Raw genomic sequence first — 9225 nt, 5'->3', positions numbered from 1 at the left:
GCCTACTTAATTCCTAGTCCTTCAGGAAACTTCCCTGAGGTTTATGAGTCCTTAAGCAGTCACCATTAATCCACGGATACATGATAAATGTGCATAATAATGGTCCCTGGCTGATAGAGTTTGGGAAGGACTGAAGGAGTAAAACACATGAAGCACATATGACAGTGTTTGGCACTTAGTAAGTACCCAATAAATACTAGCTATCACTCATAATCCACCTTGTGTTATACTTTCCTTTATGTCTTTTTCCTCCATTCTGGCTTGTGATGGATGGCAGGGATTTCATTTTTGTATCCCTCCCCAGAATCTGCTTCAAGGTAATTGCTCATTCAGGGGTCTGTTGAATGAATGAATGAGGCACTTTACCCACTGCAAATCTGTTTGCTTATCTTTGAAATGAACATATTAAAATTTCTCTCAGAGGGGAACTATGAAGACAATGAAGTCAGTGCTATGGCCTACTCATTTAACAATCATTGTGTGTACCTCTCCTCATCCCCAACAAGGCACCGTGCTCTGGGCTTCTGGGAAACAGACAAGGGCAATTGGGTAACAATACATTAGCACTTGGCAGTCTCTAAAGCCTTTGAGCATCCGTTCTTATTTTGATAATGTACATGAGGAAACTATGAAGCACATTTTATTGTTAGCTCTCTTTTATGAAGGAAGAAACTCAGAAGTAACTTGACCTCAGTCACACAGATGTTTGAGGGGAAGACCCAAATTTTTTATTCCAAATCCTATTTCTTTCCACTACACCCTATTTCTCTACCCCCACCCCGGGGAACTTACACAAATAATTATGATAGAAGGAAAAAAGAATAAGGGCCTTAACACACACAGGTAAAATCTGTCTGTGAATGTGCAGGGCTGTGTGGGTGTACATTTGCGTGTGATAACATCAGACTAACGTATGTAAGAGCGTTCTGTGTGTCTAGGACTGTACATATATTACATATATTATTTCTTTTAACTTTTGCCTTACAAGGCAGATATTATTTCCACTTTACAAAGGAAGTATTAATAATTAAGGCTCAGAGAGGTCAACTATTTAACTCTAAGGACAGTCACAGCAAGAGAGTGTATTTGGAGGAAGGTGGATCATACCTGGGCTTCTCTGGTAGCTCAGATGGTAAAGAATCTGCCTGCAATGTGAGAGACCTGGGTTCAGTCCCTAGACCGGGAAGATCCCCTGGAGAAGGGAATGGCAACACACTCCTTGGAGAATTCCATGGACAGAGGAGTCTGGTGGGCTATGGTCATGCCTAGCATGACAGGGAGGGGAACCTGGGAGAAAGGAAAAAAATCAGAAAAGTCTCCATGGGGAGGAAGTGGCATTTAAGTTGGGCTTTGAACAATGGGTCAGATTCAGACAGGCAGAGAGGCCACACATAGCAGCAGAGTGAGGAACTGATACCAGTTTTTCACTTTGAGAAAGATTTCTTCACTCCCTGAGGCTGGAAACCCACAGCTTCACGAGAAAGTGAAGCCTGTCATCTGTTGGCAGCTGTTTCCTTGGGAACGAGACTGGCCTTGTGCTGCATCCCTTCAATTGAAGTGCCATCTTGTGCCAGGATATTGAGGTTGTTTGAACAACTGCCACAGGTAGCACAGCTCTTGAGAAGCCAAAGGTCAGGACCAGGACAGGAGGCAGCAGCTTCCTTGGGCGTCAGGCCAGTGCTGCTGCTGCTATGTCCAGTGCAATCCTGGCAAGTCGCTCCAGCTCTCCAAGCTTCTGTTTCTCTTTCTGTCAAATGGGGATAATAAAACGGGAAAGTGTGTCAAGGACCCACAGAGAGACACACATAAGAAAGAGCTGCATGGCACCATGCAGTGACGTCAACCTTTCTGAGGCAGCTTTCATGTGTTGCCCCACTGCCGGAGGTGGACTGAAAAGGCAGACTCAGCGCTTGAAGGTTGGAGGCCCCAGCGTACTTTTTAAGGCGCATGATCTCTGTTTATATTATATGTTTACTTATTTGCATAGGTTTGCTTTAACTACTTCCACATGTAGAGAGATACATTTATGTTCTTATAAATGAGTCTGTCCCAAAGTAAACTTCAAATTTAAAGCAACTGCAATTAGAAATCCCTAAAAGATTTTTGTACATAAGAAAAATTCTTATTCAGATGAGAGGGTAGATGCCTGAGAATTGCCAAAAACACTTCATGAAATTAAAAAATACTCATTGGGGTTCTGCTTAACCATATATTAGATGTTATAAGAAAACTCAAAACAGTATAGCATTGTCATGGGCAGGTATCAGTGGAACAACATAGTCTAGAAACAAATACAGTGTACAGGAGTTCTTAATATATAATTAACATTGTATTTATAGTCAAACCCATCAACAGGGGAGAGCTGAACAAATTAGAATGTATTTATACAATGGAACCTCACTGTGGAATATTATGCAGTCATTAAAGAGAATGCATAGAACTACATGTACTGACCTGGAAAAAAATATTTGTTGTATATGCTCAAGCAAAAAATGCAAGTCACTAGATGCATGGCATAGCATTTTAAAATTTTGACCTTATTTCAGACTTACAGAAAATTTGCAAGGATAGAAGAAAGAATTCCTGGATACCCTTCACCCAAATTTTCCAACTGTTAACATTTTACTACAGAAACATCTACATATTTCTGAACTGCTTAAGAGTATGTTGCAGACGTAATATTCTTTATCCATAAATACATCACTGTGTCTCTCTCAGGTACAAGTAGAACTCATATAAGCACAGGATAGTCATAAAAATCAACAATTTAACACTGATCAATACTATTATCAATCTATGGACCTTACTCAGATTTCACCAGTTGTCCAGCATGATTTCATTTTGGGGAAAAATACATAAAGGGAGAGGTGAAGAAACATTTACGTATGTCTGTGCTTAGCTGCTCAGTTATATCTGACTCTTTGTGACCCCATGGACTGTAGCCTGCCAGGCTCTTCTGTCCATAGCATTCGCCAGGCAAGAATACTGGAGTGGGCTGCTATTCCCTTCTCCAGGGGATCCTCCCAAACCAGGTATCAAATCTGGGTCTCCTGCATTGTAGGTGGACTCTTTACCATCTGAATCACCAAGGAAGACCTTTGCATAAGTCTATATGTTGTGTAAGAGCTTGGGAAAGGTACAGAACATCCATATTTTTAACCTTACTTACCTTGAACATCTGTTACAAGGTGCATGTATTATAATTTTGTAATAAATTACAATGAAGACAAGTTTACTATAAATAAATAATGAATGAATGAATAAAATCACTATAGGTTGGAGACAAGGTTGACATCAAGTTCTGGTTCTGCCAACTTTGGATAACATCACCTAATCTCTCCAATCCTGGATTTCCTCATCATAAATTTCCATCTATAGAGGAAGCTATATTTTCTTTCTTTTTTTTTTTAGGAAGCTATATTTTCAATAAGGATTAATTTAGAAAAAATACACAAAGTTCTCAGACAAAGTTCCCTAGAAGACACTTAAAAAATAATTCCTATAAAACCAACCAACTCTTGCATGTTCCCACCTCCTCCTCCTTGCTCATGCCATTCAGCTTAAAATGTCCTTTCCTTCCTCTCCACTATCACCATTTTTTTCATCCTTCAAGGCCCAGTCTAGATGCCACCTCCTCCAGAAATCCTTGTCTGATTACCCCGACCAAAAGTGACCTCTTTCCACTGATGCCCTATGGCTTCCCCGTGCCCTTTGCATTAGAATTGTTGGCAGGAATAACAATGATTGAACCCCAGGGAGTCAGCTGGAGAGCTCAAGTGAACGTCCTTGCTAATCAAAGGCTATGCTATGCTTCTGTGCTGATTCTGTCTGTGTGTGATGCCTGGAACTGCCATAATGAAACCATCAGGGATTACACTGCCTCTCCACTGAAAGTGGCAGAGGGATTAGCTTGGGTCATGGTACCAGCATTTGGAAGCATCCTGACATACTGCCTAGGCCTTGAATGGCCTCAGTTCTTGGTCATAGGGTTTGAATACCACCAAATGGAGATTCTTTTTCTATTTATATCTCCTACTATATATAGTAGGCATTCTAAGAATATAATTTGAGTCATTTGTTTGACTCAAATCACTCAAGATATATTGAGTACCTACCACATACCACATGCTAGCTAAAAGCATGCTGGAAATAAAATCCATAATCATTATACACCCTGCCCGCCTCTCTGATAGGCTCTGCCTTGCCTCCTACAACACCCAAAAATGTAGTCGCATAACAATGCTAACAACTTCCAGAATGTACGTGCTCCCTGTCTTCACATATATTTTCTCCATACCCCTGTTTATAGACTCTGCCCCTATAACATCCCATTAGCCATTCAGTTTCCCCTCCCAGTCCTGTCTGGGGTGACCTGCACAATGGCTCTGAAAGTTATCCATGCCCTAATCCCCGGAATCTGTGAATATGTTACCTTATATGGCAAATGAGGCTTTTCGGATATAATCAAATTAAAGATCTTGCAACAGAGAGATTATTTAGGAAGTCACCAGTGTTCTTATAAGGCAGAGCGAGACTGAACATAGAAGAGGACCAGGCAATGTGACTAAGGAGGCAGAGATGAGAGTGAAGCCTGGAGCCAATAGAAGCTGAAAGAGACAAGGAACAATTCTCCCCGGAATATCTGGAAAGAACTAGCCCTGCCAACAAGCTTGGTTTTACTCCATAAGACTCACATCAGACTGGCCTCCAGAGCTGTAAGAGAATAAATTTCTGTTGCTTTAAGCCATTAAACTTGGTAATTTATTCCAGTAGTGTTAGGAAACTAATACACTACTCACTCAGCTCAGACCTCTAAGTGACCTTCGACAACACACTTAGAGTAGGTGCCTGTCCCCTGTGCCCTTTCCTCACAGCACTGGCCATACCACATGCCACCATCAGTCTCAGAGCTGGTGTTCTCGACTAGACAGTGACCTCCCTGAGGGCAGAACCCTGTCTTATTCATATCTGCAGCCCGAGAGCCCACACTTGGCAGTATCTGATGGGCACTCAGTGAATGTCTGTTGAACCAGTGACTGAGTAAAGGAAGATAAATTAGATTTGGTTTGATAACATTGGGTCTTATTCAAGGCTTGACAGATAACTTTAGCTCTTGAGTTTGACTCAAGAAAAGTTAAAAATTACATCATCTAAAGAAAGATTTTTGTCCTATACTCTTTATGAAAGCAAAAAGCTTCACAACTTTTGGCAATTGCTGGAACTGCAGTTTCTTTAGTTTTTTCAATTCTGAGCTGTCAGCGAGAAAATACTGGTTGTCTAAGATCACAAATGTCTGTGTCTGCCATCAACTATTAGTTGTGATCAAAATAATTTTTACTTTACACAGCAGTTCAAAATGAGTTCCCTATTTTCACTTGCAGTTTGAAAATCAGAAACATTGCTTTTAGAGCAATTCCTGTTAACTTTGTTTTTTGTTCGCTTTGTTTTATTTTTGGTATTGGCTACTGGATCTGATTGGCAGAGTATAACCATCGAGTCACTGTCATCTCTTCTTTCAAGATGAAAACTCCCTTCCTCATCCTCCTCTTTCCTCTTTATGTGGCTGCCAGTAGTTTCTCCTTTCCCCCCCACCTTTCCTTCATGACTGCTGCATCTCTCATTAGATAGTTCCCTTCTCAGACTTATGGTGAAGAAATTTCTTTGAAAAAGATATTTTTCATATACTACTTGGAAACAGTCATTTACAACAGAGAGCTCTGAAAAACTACTCTGAAAAAGAACTCTGAAAAAGCAGAGAAAAGAACGTTCCTCAAGGTCATTGAGAGGAAAAGCAGCGGAGCCAGGTTCTCCTGAGGCCAACTACAGTGCCCATGTGACACTTTGCTACTCGCTGAGAACCTCGGGAAACACGCTGGGCTCTGTAAATGATCTAGTCAGGGTGCCTCCCTTGGGCCGTTAACAACAACAACAAAAAGTTATTAAGAGAAAACATGTATACCGTCTTAGGAGAAAAAAAGAGAGAAAGGCTTTTTTTTTTTCTTTTTTTTGAGAAAGGCTTTTTTATCAAAAAGTAGTAGTATAATCACATTGTTGGTGTAACCATCACAACCACCCATCTCCTGAAGTTTTCCATCTTCCCAAACCAAAACCCTGTACCCGTAAGTCCTTCCTCCCCCTCCACACAGCCCCTGGCAACCATCATTCTACTTCCTGTCTCATTGAATCTGACTACTGTAGATTCCTTATGTAAGTGATCATACAGTAATTGTCCTCATCATATTTGTTGTGCAGTCCAACTCTTTGCAATACCATGTAACCTGCCAGGCTTCTCTGTCCATGGGATTTTCCAGGCAAGAATACTGGAGTGGGTTGCCATTTCCTTCTCCAGGGGATCTTCCCAGACCCGGGATCAAACCTGCATCTCCTGCCAGGGACACTTCAATGATCATAACTAGCACATCTTAAATGTTGCTACAAGGATAATGCTGGTAGCATGAATCAGAATTTCCTTTCTTTATAAGGCTGAATAATATTCTGTTTTACACACCACATTTTGTTTATCCACCCATCCATGGTCATTTGGGGGTGTTTCTGCCTTTTGGCTGTTGTGAATAATGCTGCACTAAATACTAATGTAGAAACATCTTCTAGAGTCCCTACTTTCAATTCCTTTGGGTGCATACCCAGAAGTAGAGGGCTTCCCTTGTGGCTCAGCTGGTAAAGAACCCGCCTGCAATGCAGGAGACCTGGGTTGATTCCTGGGTTGGGAAGATCCCCTGGAGAAGGGAAAAGCTACCCATTCCAGTATTCTGGCCTAGAGAATTCCATGGACTGTATAGTCCATGGGGTCACAAAGAGTCGGGTAGGACTGAGTGACTTTCACTTTCACTTTTTCACCAGAAGCAGAATTGTTAGATTATGTGATAATTGTTCTTAATTTTCTTGAGGAATTGCCATGCTATTTTCCACATCCACTGTACCATTTTACATTCCTACCAGCAATTGTTCCAATTTCCCTATATTTTTGCTAAAACTTGTTGTTCTAGTTTTTTGATAGAAGCCATCCTAAAGGATGTGAGGCAGTAACTCACTGTGGTTTTGATTTGTATTTCCCTAATGACCAGTGATGTTGAGTACCTTTTCATGTGCCTATTGGCCATTCAGACATCTTCTTTGGAGAAATGTCTATTCAAGTCCAAAGGGAAACATCTGCATTATTATAATTGTTTCTGTTTTATCTTCTATTATTTATCTCTAAACAATATACTTATTCAGCCATTTCTTGATTTTCTGTTTAATAGGTAAGACTTTTCACTCTCATCTCTTCTCAAGTCCTTCTAATATAGTTTTATTGCTATTTATTGCTATACACTGTTGCTTTGTAACTTTAAATGACATACTCCTTTATTTCATGTTCCATTATCAATAAACACAGGATTCCCTGACACCTCAATTTATAAGGTAAGAATATCTGCCTCCACTTCCATCTCCTATTTCTTACCTCTCAGCTACTGTCAAGAGTGACTTCCAAGGTTTGGAGCATTTACATTCTGTTTCCTAACTTCAATTAAGTCTTCTGGACTTTTTCATAGGTTGATGCTAAGAATTTTTTTAAAAAATCAACAAATGGTGTTTACAGTGTGAGACTGATTTTGAAGCACAGGAAGGGGAGGGAATTGACAAAGAGGAAGGAGTAGGGCTTTCTCAGGACAGCCAATGGCATGAGAAAAATCATAAGGGCCATAAATCATACAAGTCATGTGCAGCACAAGCAGATATGCTTGGATCAGGCAGAAAGCTCCCTTTGGGGAGCTATGAGGACCTGAGCTGGTTGAAGGAAGAGTGAGGAAAGGTGGAGGGCCTGGATGGCCAAGGTGCCCAGCTCCCTTGCTCACTACTCCCTCACCGTGACCCAAGAATTCTGATCACCATGATTTGCTTGCTGGACTCAGGAACTCTTGCATCAGGCATTTCCGTATTCCTTTCCCCCAACCCTCCGCACCTTCCTTGGAACTCGTGCCCACCACAGGTCTCAAGGCTTTGCAGAGATGAAAAGTAATTCCTCCTCCCCCGAAAAAGTTTGCAATATACCTCATGAAGAGGAAGGTGTCAGAGTGCAGACACAGAAGGAAGAAGATGGAAAAAGAAACTACCCAACACTGAAACCTGGTCTGTGCTACTGTACTCAAATGATTACCCTGGCCCTCTGGGTGACTGGTATTATTCCCATTTTAAAGATGACTGAGGCTGGAAAGGCCCTGTGACTTGCCCAAAGCCTCAAACCAAGTATTGACAGAGCCTTGGTCTGTGCTTCTTGTGCCCACTTTGACCTTGGGCAAGTAGCTGAACCTCTCTGGGTCTCAATTTCTTTATCCATAAAAATAGAGACACATTCCAAGGCATTCCTGTTCTCTGTAGGTTGATTGTGAGGGCAGAAGATAACGTCCTTGAAGAGTCTAGCCTGGGGGGGTACATCTTGAAATTGGTGGCTGTGACTCCACATCTGTCTGGGAAGTCAGGAAAGCCCAGTGTACGCAAAGCCGAGGCTGGAGCAAAGTTCAGGAAGGAACTCATCCCACCCTTTCCCCCCAGGACTGTCAGAATAGCAAGGAAATTTCAAGGGCCTGCAAGGTCTCTACCTACTCTCCACTTCACAGGCCCAGAGAGAAGAAATGACTTACCCAGGGTCACCCAGCAAGCTAGTAGCAGAGCCTGCCAAGTAGGGCTTAGTACCCAGACCTGGGATACTCCCTAGGGCCCCACATTCCTTGTGCTGAGCCAGCAGAGTCTATGAGTTAGTCTGTTAGGAAGACATGTCCTTGCAAGTCCAGCTCCTTATAATCTGCGCCCCTCTGTCTTTCTTCCTGCCCCATCCCCATATCACTGAAATGTGGGGACCCTCTCCAGGAGCCAGGGTTTCAGGGGGTTCTGAAGTCACTCTCAGGATCATGAAGAGGAGCATTGTAGTCTCCTCCTCACAACCCCAATTGAGCCAAAGTTCCCAAATAAAAATAAAGGTCTTCTTAGGCCAAGTCCCACCCTCAGTCACTAGTTCTTCCTGGCCCCGTGTATATCCCTACCTCTGGGTCAGGAGAGGGGAGGTCAGCCTGCCAGGGCCTTTCCTCCAGTGTTCTCCCCTCCTGCTCTGGAGGAAGGGTCACGGCTACACGGAGACACTGTGGACCTGGCACACGTGCCACCTTGGTGTCCAGTGCCAGGTCCAGAGACCGGCACTCATCTTCTGGGCATTCTGCACCTGCACCT

Source organism: Dama dama, chromosome 5 (assembly GCF_033118175.1).
Source record: "Dama dama isolate Ldn47 chromosome 5, ASM3311817v1, whole genome shotgun sequence".
NCBI lineage: Eukaryota > Metazoa > Chordata > Mammalia > Artiodactyla > Cervidae > Dama > Dama dama.
This window is presented reverse-complemented; position numbering follows the sequence as displayed.